Below are 23,488 nucleotides of genomic sequence, written 5' to 3'. Positions count from 1 at the left end.
TAACCAAATATAAAAGGAGATACAGAGGCTTTAACAAGAAAATAATTCTTTGAAAATTAGAATTAAGCAAGGGGAAACCAGTGAAGCTATAAGGGATCAAGAAATAACAAAACAATATAAAAAATGAAAAAAAATAGAAGGGAATAAGAAAAATCTTATAAGAAAACAGCATAACTGGAGAACAGATTAAGTAGAGAAAATATAAGAGTAATTTTGGACTACTTGAAAACTGTGACCAATGACCAATAACCTTGCTACAATAATGCAAGAAATAAATCAAGAAAATTGTCCTGGAATGATAGAACAGGAGGGGAAAGTGGAAATAGAATTTTACTGATTATCCTTTGTGGAAATATTATAGGAATATTATTACCAAATTTGGAAAACATCCATTCAAAGAGAAAATTTTGCAGCAAACAAAAAAACAATTAAAATATGCTGGGGCTACATTTAAAATTGTACAGGATTTATATGTAGCCACAATAAAAGACCATATTTACTAGAATAATATATACTGGCAACAAAAAAAGTAGACCTGTGGCCTAAAATATAATATCCAGCAAAATTATCCATAATATTGAACAAAAAAATGGACATTCGATGAACTTAGAGATTTTCAGGGCTTTATCTCAAACTTGAACTTAGAAAATTTAATATAAGAACAAATATCAAAGATTAATTTTAAGGAATTAAATAAGGACAAATTGTTTATGTTTTTGACAGGGAAATATATACAACATGTTTATGATTGACACCAGTAATTTAGAAGCACAAAAAACAGATCAGGGCACAATTTAGAAATTTTGATCTAATTTAAAACCAACTAAACTGTTTAGGAAAAGGTAAAAATAGTAACTATGTTTTATCTATCTCTATCTCTATATACCATAAAAATCATAGCAATCCCTCAAAATTGATAAAGAAATTGGGGAAGGGAATAGGATTAGGTGGTATATAAAAGGATATATAGATTTATGGCAGTGGGACAACGTGAATAGATTAATGGGAAAAGGAAAAGGAAAGAGGGGGAGGAATGACACAGGATAAGTAAGGTCTAGAAAAGTGTTTAGGAGTGGGATAAGATTTGTAGATTAAAGGAATGAGAGAAAGAGGGAAGGAAAGGTTAGGGGAGAAGATCAGGAGGGATTCATGAGTGGGGGGAGGTTAAGTAATAGCTTGCAAGTCAAGGAGAAGAATTAAAATAGAAGAGCTAGCAGGTTTGGGAAATAAGAGATAATATAGAAGTGCTTCAGCAAGAATCAGGAGTAGAATTTATTAGGAAAAAAAGGAGGGCTAGTAATCACTGATATTATTATTATCATTATTATTTACAAAGGAAAGCAGTTATATTGAGAGACAGTATCAAAACATTAAAAAAAAAAAAAAAAAAAAAAAAAAAAAAAACTTGGGTCCCAGGGTTAAAAACTGCTGTTCCTGAGCCTAGTTCAGATCCTTCTTTATAACTTCTCTTTTCTTGATCTATTCATTTGTAAGATATCCATGCAAACATTTTGACTTTTATTGTCCCTTTTATTTTTTCCTAAGTATTTTTAAATATGTTTCACACCTGACATAGCCTGTGTCCATTGTAAAACTCCATTATTATGTTTATTGGTTATGATATGGATTCACATATTCTGAAAGTTAAATAATTTCTCCCACCTTTCATCAGGAAAAAAAATAAGCAAACAAGTTACACAAAATCACAACTACATAGAATAAAGCTTTAAGGGGAAAAAAAAAAACTTTAGAGCTGCATATGGTTTATTTTGTAAAGAATAATGGACTTGATATCAGAGCATGTATGTTTAAATGAAAATTCTGCTACTTGGACAAGTCATTTAGGTATTTTGGATGGATCTTAGATTTTTTTGTCTATAAAGTGAAGGCATTAGACTGGATGACCTCAAAAGTTCCTCTTAGTGCTAATCTGAAAATTCTGTGAAGCTAAGAAAGATTAAGTTATTTACACATGATTACTCAAATAATATGTGTCTGAGACAGGATTTGAACTCAGATTTTCTTGAATCTGAAGTCCAGCTCCTAATTGTTGTACCACTTTGTTTGTAATAGATCTTTTGAATGGATATTAGGGGGTTTTTTGTCTGTAAAGTGAAGGCATTAGACTGGATGATCTCAAAAGTTCCTTAGTCCTAGAATTCTGTAGAAATGCCCATGGAAAAAACCAACAACTTCTCTGTAACTTGTTGTCTTAGAGAATTGTCTGAGGAGCAAGGGATTAAATGACTTGCCTATAGTTCTTCAGCGAGTATATATCCATCCTCAGGTTCCTCATTTGTAAAGGGGAGGTGGGGGGTGGAGGAGGAAGGAGGGCATGAGAATGAGTGGAAGTTTATACTGTCTTCCTTCCTATCTGAGTTATAGATGTAACAAGAGAAAAATGAATTTGAGGTATGTTGTCAGAGAAGGAGCAACTAATATTTAGATAATATCAGTTTTAGAAAGAATTTCTTCCCAGATGTGATCTGATTGGAACTTCAACAGACCTTGAAATTTGGTCCCTTTTTTACAGAGAAGAAAAGTGAAGTTCAAGGAAGTTAAGTGTCCTGTGAATAGAGACAAGAGTTAGGTACAGGACTTGAAATCCTTGTCTTTTAGGACTTCCAAGTATAGCACTTTTTACACTATACCACACTGAGTTACATAAATATAAAATGCTTTTAAGGATAAATTATTTTTAATAAAACCAAATCTGTATGTGTACATGCTTATAAGATATACAATAATAATAGCCAGCATTTATAAAGCATTTTAAGGCTGGCAAAGTGCTTTATAAATAGTATCTCATTTCATTTTTAATAGTAACCTTGAAAAAGTAGGTGTGGTTATTGCCATCATTGTTACAGTAGAGGAAAGTGTAGCTAAGAAAGGTTAAGTGATTTACACATGACTATTCAAGTACTGTGAAAGTGTCTGAGACAGGATTTGAACTCAGATCTTCTTGAATCTAAAGACCATCTCCTAACTCTTGCAATATAGCATATTGTAATATAGCAATATAGCAATAACATATAGAAATTCCATAGCCCTTTGGGTGATCCTTAGTTAGAAACTATAAAACTTTATTCCTATTTTAATTAAAGTGGAACAAAACATATAAAACAACAATAAATCCACCAAAAACTCATTTGCCCAAGTGACACAATGAGTCGATATGAAAACCAGGAGGGGATCCCACATTTCTTGACCTTTGTTTTACCAGAAGATCTCACTGATAGAAAAATGATATTGACCTATGACACAGTAGGACCATATAGAGTAAATAATGTTGAGGAATTGCTTGATCCTTATGTAACCAGGCAAGAACTGCAAATTACCTGCTTTTGTTGTTAATGCAACATTATAGCAAGTGTAAAATTTAATTTTATTATGTTTATATTTTAATAATGTATTTCATCATGGTTGAACTACTAGCAAGAATAAAACAATTAGAACCACTGTAAATTCTTTGGCAGTTTTTATAAATGAGGAAATTGAGGGTAGGCACATGAAATGACCTGTTCATGGTTTTACGAAGAGTAAGTGGCAGAGCAAGTATTTGCATCACCATCCTGATTGCTAATTCAACTCTCTTTTCATTGAGGCACCCAGTCTCATTTCTTTTTTTTCTTTTTTTTTTTTCTTTATTTTATCATAGTAACTTTTTATTGACAAAATCCATGCCAGGGTAATTTTTTTTTTTACATTATCCCTTGCACTCACTTCTGTTCCAATTTTTCCCTCCCACCCTCCACCCCCTCCCCTAGATGGCAAGTAGTCCTATATATGTTGAATATGTTGTAGTATATCCTAGATACAATGTATGTGTGCAGATCCAAACAGTTTTCTTGTTGCACAGGGAGAATTGGATTCAGAAGGTAGAAATAACCCGGGAAGAAAAACAAAAATGCAAACAGTTTACATTCATTTCCCAGTGTTTTTATTTTGGGTGTAGCTGCTTCTGTCCATCATTGATCAATTGAAACTGAATTAGGTCTCTTTGTCAAAGAAATCCACTTCCATCAGATTACATCTTCATACAGTATCGTTGTTGACGTATATGATGATCTCTTGGTTCTGCTCATTTCACTTAGCATCAGTTCATGTAATTCTCCAAGCTTCTCTGTATTCATCCCTGCTAGGGTTTTTCTTACAGAACAATAATATTCCATAAATTCATATACCCCAATTTACCTTCTCAATTGATGGGCATCCACTCAGTTTCCAGCTTCTGCCACTAAAACCAGGGCTCCACAAACATTTTGCCAATACGGTCCCTTTCCTTCTTTAGTATCTCCCTTGGGGTATAAGCCCAGTTGAAACACTGCTGGATCAAAGGGTATCCAGTTTGATAATTTTTGGGCATAATTCAGATTCTCTCAGAATGGTTGGATTCGTTCCCTCCAAACAATTATCAGTGTCCCAGTTTTCCTGCATCCCCCAACAATCATCATTATTTTTTCCTTCATCTTTAGCCAATCAACAGGTGTGTGTTTCTCAGATTTTTAATTTGTTTCTCGTTAATAATGATTTGGGAACATTTTATATAGTGGTAATAATTTCAATTTCATCATCTGAAAATTGTCTGTTCTATCATTTGACCATTTATCATTTGGAGAATGACTTGGTTTCAAAATTAAGTCACTCTCTATATTTTTAAATGAGGCCTTTATCAGAACCTTTCTGTGGATGTTTTTCCCAGTTTGTTGCTTCCCTTCAATCTTGTTTATTTACATTAGTTTTTTTTACGAAGCTTTTTAATTTGTTAATCAAAATTTTCTTTTTTTGATCAATAATGGTCTCTAGTTCTCTTTGTCAAAATTTCTTCCTCTTCCACAATTGAAAGATAAACATCCTATGTTCCTCCCAATTTGTTTATAATCCGTTCTTTGTCTAAATCGGACCCATTTTGATCTTATCTTGGTATGGGTTTAAAAGTGGGGTCCATGCCCAATTTCTGCCATACTAATTTCCAGTTATCCAGCAGTTTTGTCAAATAAAAATTCATCCCAATTGAGGATCTTTGGGTTTGTCAAACACCAAATTGCTATAGTTGACTATTCTGTCTTGTAACCTAACCTGTTCCACATCAACTAATCTATTTTTAGCCAATACCAAATGGTTTTGGTGACGTGCTTTATAATATAGTTTTAGATCATACAAGGCCACCTTCATTTGTTTTTTTTATTAATTTTTTGAGTTCTTGACCTTTTATTATTCCATATGAATTTTGTTGTTTTTTTCTGATCTTAAAAATATTTTCTTGGAAGTCTGATTGGTATGTATAAAAAATGATTAGTTTAGGGAAAGGGTTTCTCTTTATTATATTCCTCCAACTATCAAGGAATTGATATTTTTCAATTGTTTAAGTCTGACTTTATTTGTGGGAAAGTTTTTTGAATTTAGCTCTATAATTCCTGACTTTCTTTGGTGATGATTCCCAAATTTTTATGTTGTCAAGTTTTCTGAATGGAATTTCTTTTGTATCTCTTGCTTTGGATTTGTTGGTGATGTATAAAAATGTGAGGATTTATGGGATATTATATTTTTATATATAATATAAATAAAATAATATTTTATATTATATATATTCCTTTCTAAATTATGGATTATTTCTAATAGCTTTTCGTAGAATTTAGGGTTCTCTAAGTATACCATCTATCATTCCCAAAGAGTATGTTTGGTTTCCTCCTGCCTATTTACCTTTAATCCTTTCTCGACTTTATTGCTGAGGCTAGTTTTCCCAATACATTACTGCATAATAATGGTGACAGGGGCAACCTTTTCCCCAATCTTACTGGGAAAGATTCCAGTTTTTCCCATTATGATGCTTACTGATGGTTTTAATGTCCCTGACTAAGAAAAAGTCCATTTATTCCTATCTCTCAAGGTTTTTATTAGGAATGAATTTGGATTTATCAAATGCTTTTTCTGCATCTATTGAGATGATCATATGGTTTTTTGGTTTGTTAATAAGTCAATTATGTAATAGTTTTCCTAATATTAACCAGCCCCCATTCCTGGTATAAATCCTACTTGATTAGTGTATTATCCTGGGGATGATTTTCTGAATCTTTTGCTAATTTTTATTTAAGATTTTTAGCATCGATATTCATTAGAATTGGTCTATAATTTTCTTTCTTGTTTTCAACCTACCTGGTTTTAGGTATCAGTACCATGTCTGTGTCATGGTTTGGTAGGACTCCTTCATCCCTATTTTTTCAAATAGTTTAATAATTGGGTTAATTTTCTTTAAATGTTTGGGGAATTCAATAAACCATCTGGTCCTGGGGATTTTTTTTCCCTTTTGTTAATTAAGTTTATATTTTTGAAAATTTCTTCCATTTCATTTAAGTTGTCAATTTATTGCCATAAAGTTGGGCAAAGTAATTCTTTATTCCTAATTTCCCTTTATTAGTGGTGAGTTCTCCTTTCATTTTTAAAACTAACAATTTGATTTTCCCTTTCCTTTTTTTAATCAGATTTACCAAGGTTTGTCTATTTTGTTGGTTTTATAGGGCCAACCTTAGTTTTATTAATTAATTCAAAAGTTTTTTTTACTTTCAATTTTTTGATCTCTCCTTTTTTTTAAATTTCAAGTTTATTTTGACTGAGGGGTTTTAATTTGTTCCTTTTCTAGCATTTTTTTATTGGCCCAATTCTTGATTCTTTTCTCAACTTTATGCAAGTTCAGAGATAAAATTTCCCCTTATTACCGCTTTGGCTGCATCCCACATTTTGATATGATGTCTCATTATTTTGTTTTTTCTTGGGTGAAGTTTTAATTATGTCTATGATTTGTTTTCACCCAATCATTTTTAGTATGAGATTATTTAGTTTCCAATTTTTTTGGGCATTTCCCGGCTTTTTTGTTAGTGTAATTTTTTGCATCGTGGTCTGAAAAGGATACATTCACTATTTTCCTTACTGCATTTGAGTTTGGGTTTTTATATCCTAAATATGGTCTATTTTGTATTTCCATGAACCTGAAAAGAAAGTTTATTTCTTTTTCTCCATTTCGTTTTCTCAGAGGTCATCATATCTAACTTTTCTAGTATTCTATTTACCTCTTTGACTTCTTTCTTATTTTTTTGTGATTTGTTTATCTAATTTAGGGAAGGTTAGATCTCCCATTTATGTTTTCCTTGTATTTTTCTTGCCTTCTTAATTTCTCTTTAAAATTTAGATGCTACACCATTGGTCTTATATTTTAATATTGATATTCTTCATTATTTATGCTACCCTTTAGCAAGATATAAAACCCTTCCATCTTTTTTTAATTAGATCAATTTTGTTTTTTGTTGATCTGGATCAGGATTGCCCCTTTTTTATTCACCTAGTTTAGTAGATTTTTCCATCTTTTTTACCTTTATTCTGCATGTATCTCCCCTTTCAGGGTTGTGTTTCCTGTAAACAAATTTGAGTTCTTTTAATCCATTCTGCTAATTGCTTCCTCTTTTGGGGGTTTACCCCGTTCCATTTATGGTTAAAATTACCATTTCTGTATTACTTGCCATTTTGTTAACCCCTATTTATGCTTTTTCCCTTCTTTCCCCTTACCCCCTTCCTATTAAACTTTGGTACCCTTCTTCCCGGCCCTCCCTTTTTAGTATCCCCTCCCCCCCTTAGAGTTCCTCCCTATCTTACCCTTTCCCTCTCAGTTTCTGTATTCCTTCTCTTACTTATTCCTTCCCTTTTCACTTTTCCCTTCTCCTTTTCAATGAGATGGAGAATTTCTTATTGAATATGTCTAACATTTTTCTCTTAAAGTCAATTCTTATGGATAAAATACCCACTTATTCATCACCCTCCATTTTCTCTCGAATATAATAGGTTTCCTTTGCCTCTTTGGAATATAGTACCCCACTTTACCCTTTGATACAATTCTTTCCACCTCTAATTTCTAGAACAAGGTATACATGTATTTTTCATACATCTTTAACAGAAAATAATTTCAAGTTTTTTTTACCTTTTAGGTTTTTCTTGATTCTATATTTAGATCAAACTTCTTTTGTTAATTCTGTTTTTTCACCAAAAAATAGATGAAATTCCTTATTTCATTGAAGAATCTTCTTCCCTTGAAAAAATGCTCTTTCTGGCTGGGTAAGTTATTTTTGGTTGATACCGAGTCCCTTAGCCTTTGAAATCTTTTCCAGGCCCTTCGATCTTTTTGTGGATGTGCAGATCTTGGATGATCCCTTATTGGCCCTCTATATTTGAATTGGGTTTTTCTAGCTGCTAGGAGTATTTTTTCCTTTGTTTGAGGGTTCTGGTATTTGGCCACTATATTTCTTGGTGTTTTGATTTTAGGATCCCTTTCAGTGGGTGATCAATGAATCCTTTCAATGTCTATTTTACCCTCTGTTTCTATGACTTCTGGGCAGTTCTCTTTGATAATTTCCTGGAAAATAGTGTCCAGGCTCTTTTTTTCATCGTATTTTTCTGGGAGTCCAATGATTCTCAGATTGTCTCTCCTAGACCTGTTTTCCAGGTCTGTTGTTTTCCCCAGAAGGTATTTCACATTTTTTTCCGTTGTTTGGTTTTTTTGGTCTTGCTTGACTGATTCTTCTTGTCTCCTTGAGTCATTCAATTCCATTTGTTCTATTCTTATTTTCAATGAAGTGTTTTCTTCACTCACTTTTTTTATATCTTTTTCTAATTGTCCAATTTGTTCTATGGAATGTTTTTCCATTTTGCCAATTTTATTCTTTAGAGAGCTATTTTCTGTTTCCAGTTCACTAATCCTATTTTTCAAGGATTTGTTTTCTTTATCCACTCTGTCTTTAAATGAGTGGAATGACTTCTCCAGTCTCTCTTGCCAAGCCTCCCTCTCCTTTTCCCATTTTCTTCTAGATCTCTTGTGAGAGCCTTTTTAATTTCTTCTATGAGATTCATCTGTGCTGAGGAACAGATGATCTCCTCCTGTGGGGATTCACCTGAAGATAATCTGTTTTTAGTCTCCTCAGAGTTTAGAGTCTGTTCTCTGTCTGTATAAAAGCTGTTAATCGTTAAAGTCCTTTTTAACTTTTTGCTCATTTTGTCAGAGAAGAATCAGAGACAAACTAGCAAAGAAAAAAAGGAAAAAAACCCCAAGTGGAATCTGCTTTTTTGGGGGGAGGGGCTGGGTGGCGTTACCACGCTTCCTCTACAGACTGAGGGGGCAGCAGCGAGGCACAAGCAGGACTGTGCTGCTCCTGCACTCTGAGACTCTGAGAGCGTGCTGAGACGCTGTGTGGGAGGGGTGGCCAGTCTCAAGGAACTCCAGCTGTTTGGGGTTGTATTCTTCACCCCCGGTTTTTTTAGCTTCTCTGCTGGGCTACTGACTTGCTGCCAGGGCAAAGTATCCAGTCCTGTAGTGAAGCTCTCCCTGCAGAGACGGCTGAGATCACACCCCAAATCTGCTCAGCTGTGAGCTGACTGCCGAGCTCTTGCTGCCTCTGCCTGCCCTCAGCCTGTGCCCGATCTAAAACCGTCCCACCCTTGAGCAAAAACAGACCTTTCCTGACGAAACTCAAGGATGTCTTCTCTTGGTAACTGTTTGTGGGTTTTTTTTCCAGTCAGGCATTAATTCAGAGGCTTGTAATGAGATGGATTCTGAGAGAAAATGCAGAGCTTACACAGCTGTGTGCCTCCTCGCTGCCATCTTGCCCGGAAGTCCCCCAGTCTCATTTCTTATAACAGCTTTTTGTTTGTTTTAAATATATGCAAAGATAGATTTCAGCATTCACCTTTGCAAACTTTGTGTTCCAAATTTTTCTATTTCTCTTGCTTCCACCCATCTCAGACATCAAGTAATCCAATACAGGTTAAATATGTAGTTCTTTAACATATTTCTACACTTATCATGTTGCACAAGAAAAATCAAATCAAAAAAGAATAAAAAATGAGAAAGAAAAAAACAAGCAAGCAAATAAGGGTGAAAATACTATGTTGTGATTAATTGTGTAATTGTGTGTGTAATTGTGTAATTAATTAACATTAATAATCATTGATACTAGACAAAATCAAACTTGAAGTTTCAATCAAGAGAGAAATTAACATTATATGTCAGCCATATTAATATTGTTTTAGATTTATGTTTACATATGGATAAATGTATATGTATAGATGTGTCTAAGTATATGTGGATATAGACACGTAGATTTATATATGTAGGTGTGAATATAGATATATGTATATGTGTGTATATGCACACACACACATGCAGATGCGCACACACATTTGTATCATAACTAGGTCTGTGCTTAACTGTGGCCTATTTGGAGGAGATGGGGAAGATGAAAGGGAAAAAAAAAGAACAAAGTAAAAAGTGCACAGCAGAGAATAACAACAACAAAAAAATCTATAAGGAAGCAAAGAAAAGATGGACACTTCTGAATATAAATTGTATTATTATATATGCTTTTTTGAAATGAAAATGCCTTGTTATGTATTTTTCCTCCCTGATATTTTGCTGGGTATTTGATAATGTTGTTGTTGTTGTTGTTGTTTTCCTTTTCTGTCTTTCTTTTTCCATTATGTTTTTTTTTTCTCCTTATTTTGTTTTTAATTCAATAAAAAAATTGTTTCTGCTTAAAGTAGGAGCTCTGAAATTTGGCTACAAATTTCTTGAGAGTTTTCATTTTGATATCTCTTTCAGGTGGCGATCAGTAAATTCTTTAAGTTTCTATTTTGCCCTCTGATAACATTCATATACCACATATACCATAACATTCATATACCACAATTTACCCAACCATTCTCCAATTGATGGGCAGCCACTCAGTTTCCAGCTTCCAGCCACTACAAAAAGGGCTGCCACAAACATTCGTGCACATACAGGTCCCTTTCCCTTCTTTATAATGTCTTTGGGATATAATCCCAGTAGTAACACTGCTGGATCAAAGGGTATGCACAATTTTATAACTTTTTGAGCATAGTTCCAAACTACTCTCCAAAATGGTTGGATTCGTTCACAACTCCACCAACAATGCATCAATGTCCCAGTTTTCCCACATCCCCTCCAACAATCATCATTATTTTTTCCTGTCATCTTAGCCAATCTGACAGGTGTATAGTAGTATCTTAGAGTTGTCTTAATTTGCATTTCTCTGATTAATAATGACTTGGAGCATCTTTTCATATGACTAGAAATAGGTTCAATTTCTTCATCTGAGAATTGTCTGGTCATATCCTTTGACCATTTTTCAATTGGAGAATGGCTTGTAGTCTAATAATTCTTAAATTATTTCTACTTAACCTACTTTCCAGGCCAGTTCTTTTTCCAATGAGATCTTTTACATTTTCTTCTATTTTTCATATTTTGATTTTATTTTATTGTTTCCTTATGTCTGTAATTCATCAGCATCCATTTGTCCAATTCTAATTTTTAAGTAATTATTATTATTATTGTTAGCTCACTTTTGTATCTCTATTTTTCCCCATGTGGCTTTTTTTTTTTTTTACTTAAGATTTTATTCAGTGAATGTTAATTTGTTAATAGTAAACTAATTCTATTTTTAAGATGCTATTTTAAAATTATTTTTGGTGCTTCGTTTACTAAGATTTTAATTCCCTTTTCATAATTTTTTTATTGTATCACACCCATTTATTTTCACAGTTTTCTTCTAACAATCTTATCTCTTATTTTGAGTCTTCCAGGAATTATTATTGAACTTGGGTTCAGTTAGCATTTGTCTTTGAGTCTTTGTTTGTAGCTGTTTTCCTATTATTGTCTTCTGCATTTATGTTTCATTGACCTCAACCATCATAGTAGTCTTTTATGGCCGCTTCTTTCCTTTTCTGTTTTTGTTTGTTTGTTTGTTTGTTTTTGTTTTGTTTTGTTTGTTTTTGGTCCCTAATTTTACTAGACAATTTGTTAACTTTGAACTTTATGTTCATGTTGGGTTATGCTAACCTGAGAGTGGGAAAGCACTGTCCTAAGCTTTTCTAATTTGTGTATGGTTGTTTTCAGAGCTAGTTCCAAGCTCCTAGATGTTTTCATTATTTCAAAGTGATGTGATCAGCAGAAATGTATAGTCACTATTTTGTTAATTTGTGTTCTAGTCCCCTAGAAAAGGCCCACTTCCCTATGGCCAAAAGCACCAGAATTCGCTTGGCCCTGCAACTGCCTTCTAATGTAATACCTGGAGTAGAACATATCTTACTGCTTCTGTGCTGATAGTTCCCAAAGCCACTGCTACTGCAGCTTGCACTGCTGTCATATTCATCTTCAAAGACCATAATGGGTGCTGCTGCTTCAAGTACCCACCCTGTTATCATAGACCTTTCTTACAGACTCCTAAATTATATTAGATTAGGGAAAAAAGTTTCACTCTGAGATTTTGTTAGCTCTGCTGCTCCAAAATCTGACATGAGGCGTTATTTTTTAATGCAAATGTTACGGTCCCAGCCTGTATCTGAGCTAGTACTTTCTCCATTGTACTAGAATCCTTAGATCCCTTTGCCTAGAATGTCTTCTCACCTTTTCTCTTGTTACATTCAAAGTCTAACTATTCTCAAATGGATATAATTAAGCCTTGCTTTCTCAATGACATTTCTGTGATTATAACATTTTTTCATTGATCTCCCTCTCCTGGAACTTCTTTGCTGATGAATATGACCAACTATCCTATTTAGATAGAAAACCAGCTCTACCTTATGAGACACTATCTTTAGCATAAAAACTTTAGAGTCTAGTACAATAGTTTTATTCATTTTCCATTTCCAAAACAAGAATATGCTGAGACCAGTGGTCCTTTCCTACAAATCAGTATGCTTTCCTTTCTGTTTTGAAACTTCTGTCTTCATCTAATGTTGACAAATGAATTGGAATTTTTCAGGAGAAATTAAATTAAAAAATTGTTAATGGGAAAATACATTTAACTGTATTAGAAATTCCACTGATTGAGTTATTTAAAAATAGAACAAATAAAATTCAGTGCAAATAACTATACCAGTCTAGTCCCTGTTGGAATGAACCAGATAAAATCAACAAGTCTTTCAGTTTCTAATGTGGATGACTTTTTCTCCCTGAATTCTCTCATTTTATCCTCAAGTCAACAATCCTGCCATCATTTCACTCATATTCTCACAACATTTCTTCAAGAACTGTTAGCAAAAATTATTACTCAGAAAGTCAAAAAAGAATGTCATTTTTGTCATTTTTTTGAGGAAATAGATGGAAAGAGCAGGTGGTCTCTCCTTTCTCTGTTTTTGGTGGTACAAATATGAAGACAGAAAGAACGATGCCTTGCATTTTTTTGAAATTGCAGTGAGTTTTAGGAGTTCAGCTTGGCTGGTTAGCCTTGATACTAGCATAGAGAATAAGAGTTTGCTTACTTGTCTTTTCATAACAAAGAAGAAAGAAAGAAACCTAGGCTTTACAAAACAGAATTTCCACTTCTATGCTTTACTGAAGAAAGGAATATTAGTTGTTGAGAAACTATTTTTTTAATCCCAAATCTTCCATTAACTAGATATGCAATCCACAACAAATTCTAGAATGTTGCAGTCAGAAGGGGCATTAGAGGTCACCTAATGTTCTAAATCTAGATACTCCAATTTAGAAAGAATATAATTAAGTTGAAATACATTCCTGTCAGAATGACAAGGATGAGAAGTGGTCTCAAAACCATCCCAAAACAGGCTTTCTCTATGGTACTTCAGGTATTTGGCAGGAAAAAAGAGAAAACTGAGCAGAAAATGATAGCTCTCTTCAAGCATATTAAAGTTTTCACATTGGACAAATATATGTGAATGATTGAATGAATTTATAAATTAATGAATATATGGAATAGTCAATGCATTTATCAAACAATTACTTCATGCTAGCACTGGATAAGTACCTGACACACAAAGACAAATGTGAGACAACCTCTATGCATAAGAAGCTTATATGCTAATTAGAGGAGGGGGTATCCTGGAAAGCATGTTTTCTTGTGTAAAGTTTCAGGGATGATGAAAGGAAAGTCAATACTTATATCATTTCTAGAACAAAGGAAGAGTTTATTTAAAGTACTATTTGTCTAGTTGAAATAACAATTAGACTTTTTTTTTCTTGTCTCAGACTATAGAACCAAGACTAATGAATGGGTGTTTCAGAAAAACACATTTTGTTTTTAAAATAAGGAGACAAAAAAAGCCCTTTCCAAATAATAAAAACTATTCAAAATTGGATTGGCTTGCGGTAGAAGTGTTGAGTTCCTTGTCATTGGAGGTCTTTGAGCAGTAGCTGATGACCACTTGTTGAAGTGTGGAAGAATCTGACAACATTTTGGTTAGATATTTCAAATGACAAGATCTCTTACTTCATAATTTTATAATCTTCTCCAATCTTCTCAATAAAACATCAGCCTATTAAAACATGACTGACTGGGGGTCATCTAATCTCTACCCTAACTTTTCTGGTGACTTAAATTCACCATTTGTGCATGTTATATTGTTAAGCATCATTAAGTGTTAGGTCCTCTTAATGTTTAATTTAAAACTCCCATCCTTTCATTCTGACCATTGGCCTTATTCTGATGCAATGGAATTTGTCCCTATTTTCTCTTTTTTTAGGCAAAAAGATCTCAACTTCCCCCAAGACTCTTCAAGATCTTATGATTTCCCATCATATTTTTGGGATAGTATTTTGTTCAAATTCCCTTTTTAAAAATTGGTCTTGAAGACAGAATATAAAACTTCAAATGTAGTTTTACCCATGGCAGAAGGTAAAGGGTTCCTTCCCTAGATCACTGCACATCTCTGAATATCTTCTTCCCCCTGTTTCCCTTTTTCTCCTACCTCTTCCTCCTTCTCTGTATTTATATCTCCAAGTTGACTTGAGGAACAAATGAGTAAACATGTTACAAATATAAATGAACAGCATGAGGATAACCCTTTAATGGTATTGCTATAATTGAAAGCCTAAAGGAAGAAAAATTCTGATGATACTTCCTTAACTCTTATTTTCTATGTGGAGCCCAGATTATGTTTACAAATGAAAAGGTCAATTGACTTATTCATTTTCCTAAAACCTGGTTCACATAGGTCTTGGGGCAAACCTACTAACCAATTCCACTCCTTAGAAACTAATTGCCAACTCAGACATCTTCTGTAGCCACAGATCAGATAGTTCTGTCATTCTCAGGGACAGTGATTTGAGTTCACTACAGTACCCAAATGGACCCAGTCGGCCCTTTCTAGGAATCATGATAATGCCAAGAAAAGAGAAAACCCACAGATTCATCAAGAAGAGAAATAAGAACTAGTTGTGCATCTCTTTGGGTGGCATAGGAAAAGCAGAGAGTAGGGAGAAACATAACCATTATTCACAGGGACACAGTGGGAGCCAGTGCTTATCACGCAGGTAGCTTCACTGCTGGGGATCTTGCCTGGGACTCATGTGCATGGTCTGATGCTGATGTGGAAATTGTGCTGAAACGGAAATGGGTCTCTGGGGAAAGCCACAGTGGTAGATGGGGAAGTAAGCAAGTATATTATTAATGAACTAATAAATATGCCAGGCAACAACAAGGCCAGTGCCAAAAGAAGTAGAATGCTTTCTTTTAAGAAAATGGAAAATAATAATAAATTTTAAAAGGGAGCCCCAACTGGGTCATGGAAGAAAAGAGGTCTTTTTGAGTTAGGTTGGTGCTGGAATTCTCAACCTCCTTTTCTTTCCTTTGAAATGGTAGATGGAGCCAAAAGGGAGTTTTCTATGAGAAGCAAGTAAGAATCAGTCAATTCAAGTTTCTGCACTTTGTCTTCTTCATTTGAAAAATAACTAGTTGATCTTTAGAATGATTTGCAGCTTAACTGAAATATAGTTGAATGTCTAACATTCCTCAGACTCTGGAATCATCAAGTTGATTAATTAGGCTACTTACTTATAAATTCATCTATGTTTGTGGATAAAAGTCACAACCACAATGATTGTGTCTGTAAGCAGAATAAAATAAAGATGCCCAAGCATTAATAACTGGATCAACAAATATTCCTTCTATACACACACACACACACACACACACACACACACACAGACCTTCTATACTTTTTGGTGGAAAGGAAATTAGAAAAAGTATCAGAGAAAGTAACATATTTGAGTCAGATTTTCAACAGATATTGTTATCTACTCAGGATTCAGTAATATGAAGCAAAATAGAGAAAGACAAGACATACAGACAGACAAAGAAACAGACACACACACACACACACAGAAACAGAGAGAGACAGAGATAGAGAAAGACAGTCAGAAAGAAACATAGAAACAAAAAGAAAAGACGTACTATCCTAGTTTTGTTTTGTTGAAGAAAGAAGATTGAATCACATGAGAATAATTAAACAATATAAGACAATGTAAAATTAAACAGGGATAGGAAAGTATATAGGAGTTTAGGCAAAGTACAAATCACCTACTGTGGGCTAGGGCTATTGAAGAAGGCTTAATAGGAAAAATAAATAAATAAAAGTAAAAAAAAAAAATTGGCTGATTAGAAGATGGATTAGATTTGCATAGATAAAAGGAAATGCAATGATACACTGACAGCTAATATGGAAGGAGGTTTAATTTGGATGTTTTCCTTATAGAGCAGAATACAACAGATTGAAAGAAATGTTTAACAAAATTTGATCTACAGACAAAATCTACTATATGCATTAATAAACTAATATCTACATTCATATGAATGAAATCTTTTTTTTTTCCAATTGGTACACAAAAGGCCAAGAAATCAAATTCTCTAAGGAAGCAGCATGAATTATGGCAGAATTAGAATAACTAAGAAGTTTGGTGAGCACAATTATTCATGGTTTACAAAACATTGCTATAGAACTAAAATCTTCCAACTCTGCAACTTCTCCCAGAGAAATGGTGTCCTTCTCTCTCCCCAGTTTGATTAGTACATTTAGCCACTACATCTCTATAGATAATCTAAATAAGCCATCTCTGTTCCTTTCAGTTAAAAGACTAAGTTTGATGGTTAATGGGATCAGTTTTCTGAAAAATAGTAAAGGATAGCTCTCTGATAGTCTAGTCAAGGTACCAAAACTGTACACTAAATGACCTTTGATTTAGGTCACCCTAAGCCAAGTTAGTAAAATCCACTTGAACACAGAACTTGCCCTTCTCCATTTCTTTCCAACCTGTCCATTTTTAAGAACAAATATGAAAATTTTGCAAAGACTTCACCAAAAAAAAAAAAAAAAAAAAAAGCAAGGGAAATGATTAAAACACCAGACAATTGGGATAAGCAGAGATTATTTTAGGACTACCTCCTCATTTAGCATGAAGAGTTTAGGAAAGGTGCCCTAAACACTGCCTTACTTGCCCAAATCCCATTCATTAAATGCCATATTTGGCAGGGTTTATCTCTGGTGAGATGCTAATGAAAATCTAACACAAGATTAGCAAATTCACTCTGGAATACTATAGCAAAGAGACTAAGACTGATTTCTAAGATTACTTGTTGCACACCAACTACTCAAAGACATTACTGAACTGAGGTGATGGGCAGACTGAAGGAGAGGGAGCAGGTTTGCTCTCTTCAGAATAGTTCTTCCTGCAATTAGATCCTGGTTTTGTACTCATTTCCTTTCCCAGAGGAAACAGGTCTTATTGCTCCCTGGACTCTTTTAGGTCAGATTCAGAGCAGCCACTGCAGAACCATAATGACTGAAAGATTCAGCTGAACATGCCTGGGGGCATTAGTGACTGATGTCTTTTTGCTTGGTCTTAAAATAGAAGTGCTCCAACAGACAGCAGCATAAGACACCACCCAACATGACAAATACTGATGAGGAAAAAGATTCTGAAAGAAGTTGAACAATCTTGCTAAGGAAATGACTAACAACAACAGCCTTCATATAACACTTACTAAGAACCTGGTATTATGCTAAGCCCTTTATGATTATCATCTCATTTAATCTTCACAACAACCCTGGGCATTACTATTATTTTATTTTTCAAAAGAGCAATAAAACAGACACATGTTTAGTGACTTATCCAGGGTGACACAGCTGGTAAGTATCTGAGGCCAGGATTTATTTATTTTTTCAATAGTATTTTATTTTTTCCAAATACATGTAATAGCTTTCAGCATTCATCTTTGCAAAATCTTGTGTTCCAATTTTTTCTCCCTTCATTCCCTCTCCCCAAGACAGCAAGCAATTGGATATAAATCAAATGTGCAATTCTTCTAAACATATTTCTATATTTGTCATGCAGTGAAAAAAATTAGTTCATAAGGGGGGAAAAGGGGGCGAGAAACATGCAAACAACAATACAAAGGTGAAGATACTATGCTTTGATCCACATTCAGTCCCCATAGTCCTGTCTCTGGATGCAGATGACACTTTCCTTTACAAGTCTATTGGAATTACCTTGAATCACACTATTCTGGAAAAGAGCCAAGTCCATCACAGTGGATCATTAGATAATCTTGTTATTATTATGTATAGTGTTCTCTTGGTTCTGCTCACTTCATTCGGTATCTTTTCATGTAGAGGGAAGTATACTTGAAACAAGATGTTAACTCAGTGATGAGATGATTGTTCTCTAGTTCACATGCATACTTAGTATATAGTATGGTGATGTAATGGTTCTCTAAGTTCACACATAATCAGTATACTGTAATGATGTAATTACAATAAGGTATATAAGGGCTAAGAAGGACTGGAAAAGATACATTCCATTTTTGACCATCTTCCTGATGGCTCTCCTGCCTTCTGCACTCCTGCATTAAGATCAAGGCTGGTCCTGAGACCAGAAAGCTAGCCTGAACATTATAAGTTCATATCAGTCTTTCCAGGATTTTTTCTGAAATTAGCCCTGCTAATCATTTCTTATAGAACAATAATATTCCATAACATTCATGTACTATAACTTATTCAGCCATTCCCCAACTTATGGACACCTACTCAGTTTCTAGTTCCTTGTCACTATAAAAAGGGCTGCTTCAAACATTTTTGTACATGTGGGTCCTTTTCCTTCTTTTATGATTTCTTTGGAAATCAGTAGAAATACTGCGGGATCAAAAGGTATGCGCAGTTTGATAGACCTTTGGGCATAGTTCCAAATTGCACTACAGAATAGTTGGTTCATTTCACAACTCTACCAAAAATGCATTAGTATCCCAGTTTTCCCACATCCTCTCCAACATTCATCATTATCTTTTCTTGTCATCTTAGACAATCTAAAAAGTGTGAAGTGGCACATCAAATTTATCTTAATTTATATTTCTCTAATCAATAATAATTTAGATCAAGACCTATAGTAATCTAATATTTGATAAACTCCCAAACTGTAGTTTCTGAAATAAGAATTCAGTATTTGACAAAAATTGCTGGGGAAACTGGAAAACAATATGTCAGAAACTCAGTATAGACCTATATCTCACATCACATGCAAAAAATACGGTCAAAATGTGTACATAATTTGGGCCTAAAGGATGGTACTATAAACAAATTAGGAGAGCAAAGGATAATTGATCTATTCAATCTTTGGAGAAGAGAGGGATTTATGCCCAAAGAAGAACTAGAGAACATTGTGAAAGGCAAAATGAACAAAAGTTTTTACATAAGCAAAACCAACAGAAACAATTTAAAACGGGAAGTGCAAAGTTTGGGGGAAATCTTTACAGCCAGTGTTTCTGATAAAGGTCTTATTTATAAAATATATAAAGAAATGTGTCAAATTTATAAGAATACAAGTCATTACCCAATGGATAAATGATCAAACGATAAAGGTTATGAACAGGAAATTTTTAGATGACAAAATTAAAGTCATTTATAGTTGAATAAAAAAATCCTCTAAGTCATTATTGATTAGGGAAATGCAAGTTAAAACAACTCTGAGGTACCACCTCACACCTTTCAGACTGGCAAAGATAACAGGAAAAGAATGATAAATGTTGGAAGGGATGTGGGAAAACTGGGATACTAATGCATTTTTGGCAGAGTTGTGAAATGAACCAACCATTCTGGAGAGCAATTTGGAAATGCAATATAACAGTGTATCCTTTGATCCAACAATGCCATCTTATCCCAAGAAAATCATAAAGGAGGGGAAAAGACCAACATGTGCAAAAATGTTTGGTATTATAGGTAGAAGTAGTTGGTTGGATCATTTCATAAGACCAAAGAGATTTAGAAAAATGGAAGGCACATGAAAATGAAGATTTTCTGGTTAAATGTCCTTTCTCTTACTGGATTTTCCCTCTCTTCTCCTGTTCTCTCCTATCCTCTTCTATCTTTTCCTTTCCTCTCTAGTCCTCTCCTTTCCTCTCCTGTCCTCTCCTTTCCTGATTTACTATTCAAAGCCAGATGCATAAACTCTTGGGTGGAATCTTTGAAAATGACATTAGTAAACTTTGAAATAACTTGGTAATGATCCTGACCCTGGAATTTGCTAGAGACAAATTGGTTCCAGCCATGTGACTCAATTAGTTTGTACTGGAAGAAGGCACCCTAAGCAATTGAGGGGTAAGTCACAAGCCTTAGGAATTGTCATCTTTTTATTTTTTAATTATTAAAGCTTTTTTTTTCAAAAGATATGCACAGATAATTTTCAACATTTATCCTTGCATAGCCTTGCATTCCAAATTTTCTCCTCCTTCTCCCCACCCTTCCCCTAGATGGCAAGTAATCCAATATATATTATACATGTTAAAATATATTTTAAATCCAATATATGTAAACATATCTGTACAATTCCCTTGCTGCACCGTAAAGATCAGATCAAAAGGGAAAGAAAATGAATAAGAAAATAAAATGCAAATGAACAACAGCAAAAAGAGTGAGAATGTTATGTTGTCATCCACCCTCAGTTCCTACAGTCCTCTCTCTGGGTGTAGATGACTCTCTTCATTAGAAGATCATTGGAACTTGTCTCAATCATCTCATTTTTGGAAAGAGTCACATCCATCAGAATTGATCATTGTACAATCTTGTTGTTGTCAGGTATAATGACCTTCTGGTTCTGCTCATTTCACTCAATATCAGTTCATGTAGGTCTCTGTAAGCCTTTCTGAAATCATCCTGCTGATCATTTCTTACAGAACAACAATATTCCATAACATTCATATATCATAACTTATTCACCCATTCTCCAATTGATGGCCATCCACTTGATTTCCAGTTTCTTGCCACTACAAAAAGGGCTGCCACAAACATTTTTGTACATGTGGGTCCCTTTCCCTCCTTTAAGATCTTTTTAGGATACAAGCCCCATAGAGACATTGCTGGATCAAAGTTTGATAAAGGAACTGTCACCTTTTGGGTTAAAAAGCACATGGGCCTTATTGGCAGGTGAAATTCATCTCATAGTAAGCCATACTGGATGATATGCTTGAAAGAATCCAAGAGTAGTACTCCCCTACACTATTCTCAAGGAAAAATAAAGACCAGAGGCACACACACACACAAAAAAAGATAATAAATGGACCTTTTCTTTCTTGCTATCAATTTCTGAATTGTAATCTCTTTCCCCTTCTTATTTCCCCCTTTCCTCTTGTTCTTTTTCTTGATGACTTCCTGTTCCTTCCCAAACATCCAGTATCCTTATAATCTTACTTAGTATCTTCTTAAAATCCATAAGGTGTCATTGACTCTTAAGTATGAATGTCATTTCTCCTTACTTCCCTAGAGATATTTGTACTTTAAGCTACTATCAATGGGAAATTAAAAATAAAACAAATGAAAATCCTTGCCTCCTCAGTCTGTAATTGAAAGTCCTTAATGATCTGTCTCTAAACTACCTTTCCATCTTTGTTCATATTATTCCCATTCAGACTTTCATTCTCATAGTCAAATTAAACTGAGTTGTTTCCCATATATAACATCCTATCTCCTGTTTACTAGATTTTATATATGTGCTCTAATATTTGGACTTATTTTTTCTGGAAGACCTATATTACTTTCTATTCATTACCTTTCAGACTTTACAAATGTGCTGCCATATTTGTGTATTTTGTCCTAGAGGACTTATGGGTCTCAGCCTACCATTGGAAGAGGTTTATAAAGATAGAGAATATTCTCTTTGAACATTTGCTGTCAAGTCTCATGGTTAGTCATCTACTAAAAATAAGCTCATAGCCTGCCCTAGTCAGGATCAAATACCTGTGTATTCCACAGTTAATACAAGCAAGCATACAAAATACACAGTAGCCCCTCATTTTTAGTGTTATTATTGCTGTTATTGTTGTTGTTGTTGGACCAGAAGCATTATGACTAAATATTGACTAACTTTTAGGGGTGGGAGAGTGAGAAGGGAGTGAGAAACATTTAGGAGTATAATAACACTGCACCTTCACTAAAATCCCCAATCTACCTGAAGAGAAGAAGATGGCTTCTTATAAGTCTATTTCTGATTACATCACCCAACCACAAGCTTGTTTTATCCACAGTCACAAAAAGAAAAATTCACAGTCTTTTATTCAGGTTTAAGAGAACTCAGAAATACCCCTCCCCTCACAGCACCACTACCACATATACCCATAAGCACCTTGAATAGCCAATTATCCTCAGGTTTAACTGCAGATGTTCTTTTATGTAACTATACCTTGTAAAGATCCACATTTACTAATGCTTTCATTTGTATAGCTACAATACATTTCACTTATAGCAAATTCCCCCATTTAACCATTTTGCCAAAAGAAAGGTCACTGTGATTAACACCATATATTACATTAGAAAGAACACCCCCAGCCTCATTTCTAATTTGTCTCAGTTATTCTAAAAACAGCTGCTCCTTTCTATGTTGCTGTTGCTTATTCTTGTCTCACTTTGAACTCAGGCGTCATTTGGTTAATGGTCGGAGTTCAAGTTTCCAGGTGCAATTTAAAAGAAATTATTTTCTGAACCATAAGTTCAATATTATTGGGTCATACTGAGATTTTCTACTTTTGTCTCTAGACAAGAATTACCAAAGGGAAAGGCCAGGTGACTTTGGAAAGAGATCATGCTTTCAAAGATTCAGTGGTCATATAAAAACTTGCTAAAGGAAATTGTTCTGGGTTTCTTTTTTTGCCCCTGATATTTTATAGATGCTCATAATTTTAGCCAAGTCATAGAACCCATCTGATTTTAATCCTCATATGCAAAATTAGAATAATAATAATTTCTGAATTTGTGGAACCAAATAGAACAAAAGAGGAACTAATTCCTCTTTTACATAACTGACCTTCAAAGGCTTGAAGGTAATTATCATATCCCCACGTAACATATTGACTCAACACCTTTCAAAATCTTGGTTGTTTTTCTTCAGATAACTTATACCTTAAATTGTGGCTTCTAGAATAGGAGACAATACTAGAAGTGGTCTGGCTAGGGCAGGGTACAAAGGGAGGGATATCACCTCTTTATTCCTAGAAGTGATCACTGTCTTAATGAAATCTGAGATTACAATAGATTTTCTGAATGCAACATTACATGGATGACTCATAATGAACTCACTTCCCACTAAAATCTATGGCTCTTTTTTTTTTTTTTAAAGACAAACTGCTATGCAACAATATGGCATCCTTTCCTT

This window comes from Sarcophilus harrisii, chromosome 1 (assembly GCF_902635505.1).
Source record: "Sarcophilus harrisii chromosome 1, mSarHar1.11, whole genome shotgun sequence".
In the NCBI taxonomy this organism is placed as follows: Eukaryota; Metazoa; Chordata; class Mammalia; order Dasyuromorphia; family Dasyuridae; genus Sarcophilus; species Sarcophilus harrisii.
The sequence above is the reverse complement of the archived record's forward strand: the minus strand, read 5'-3'. Positions refer to the sequence as shown.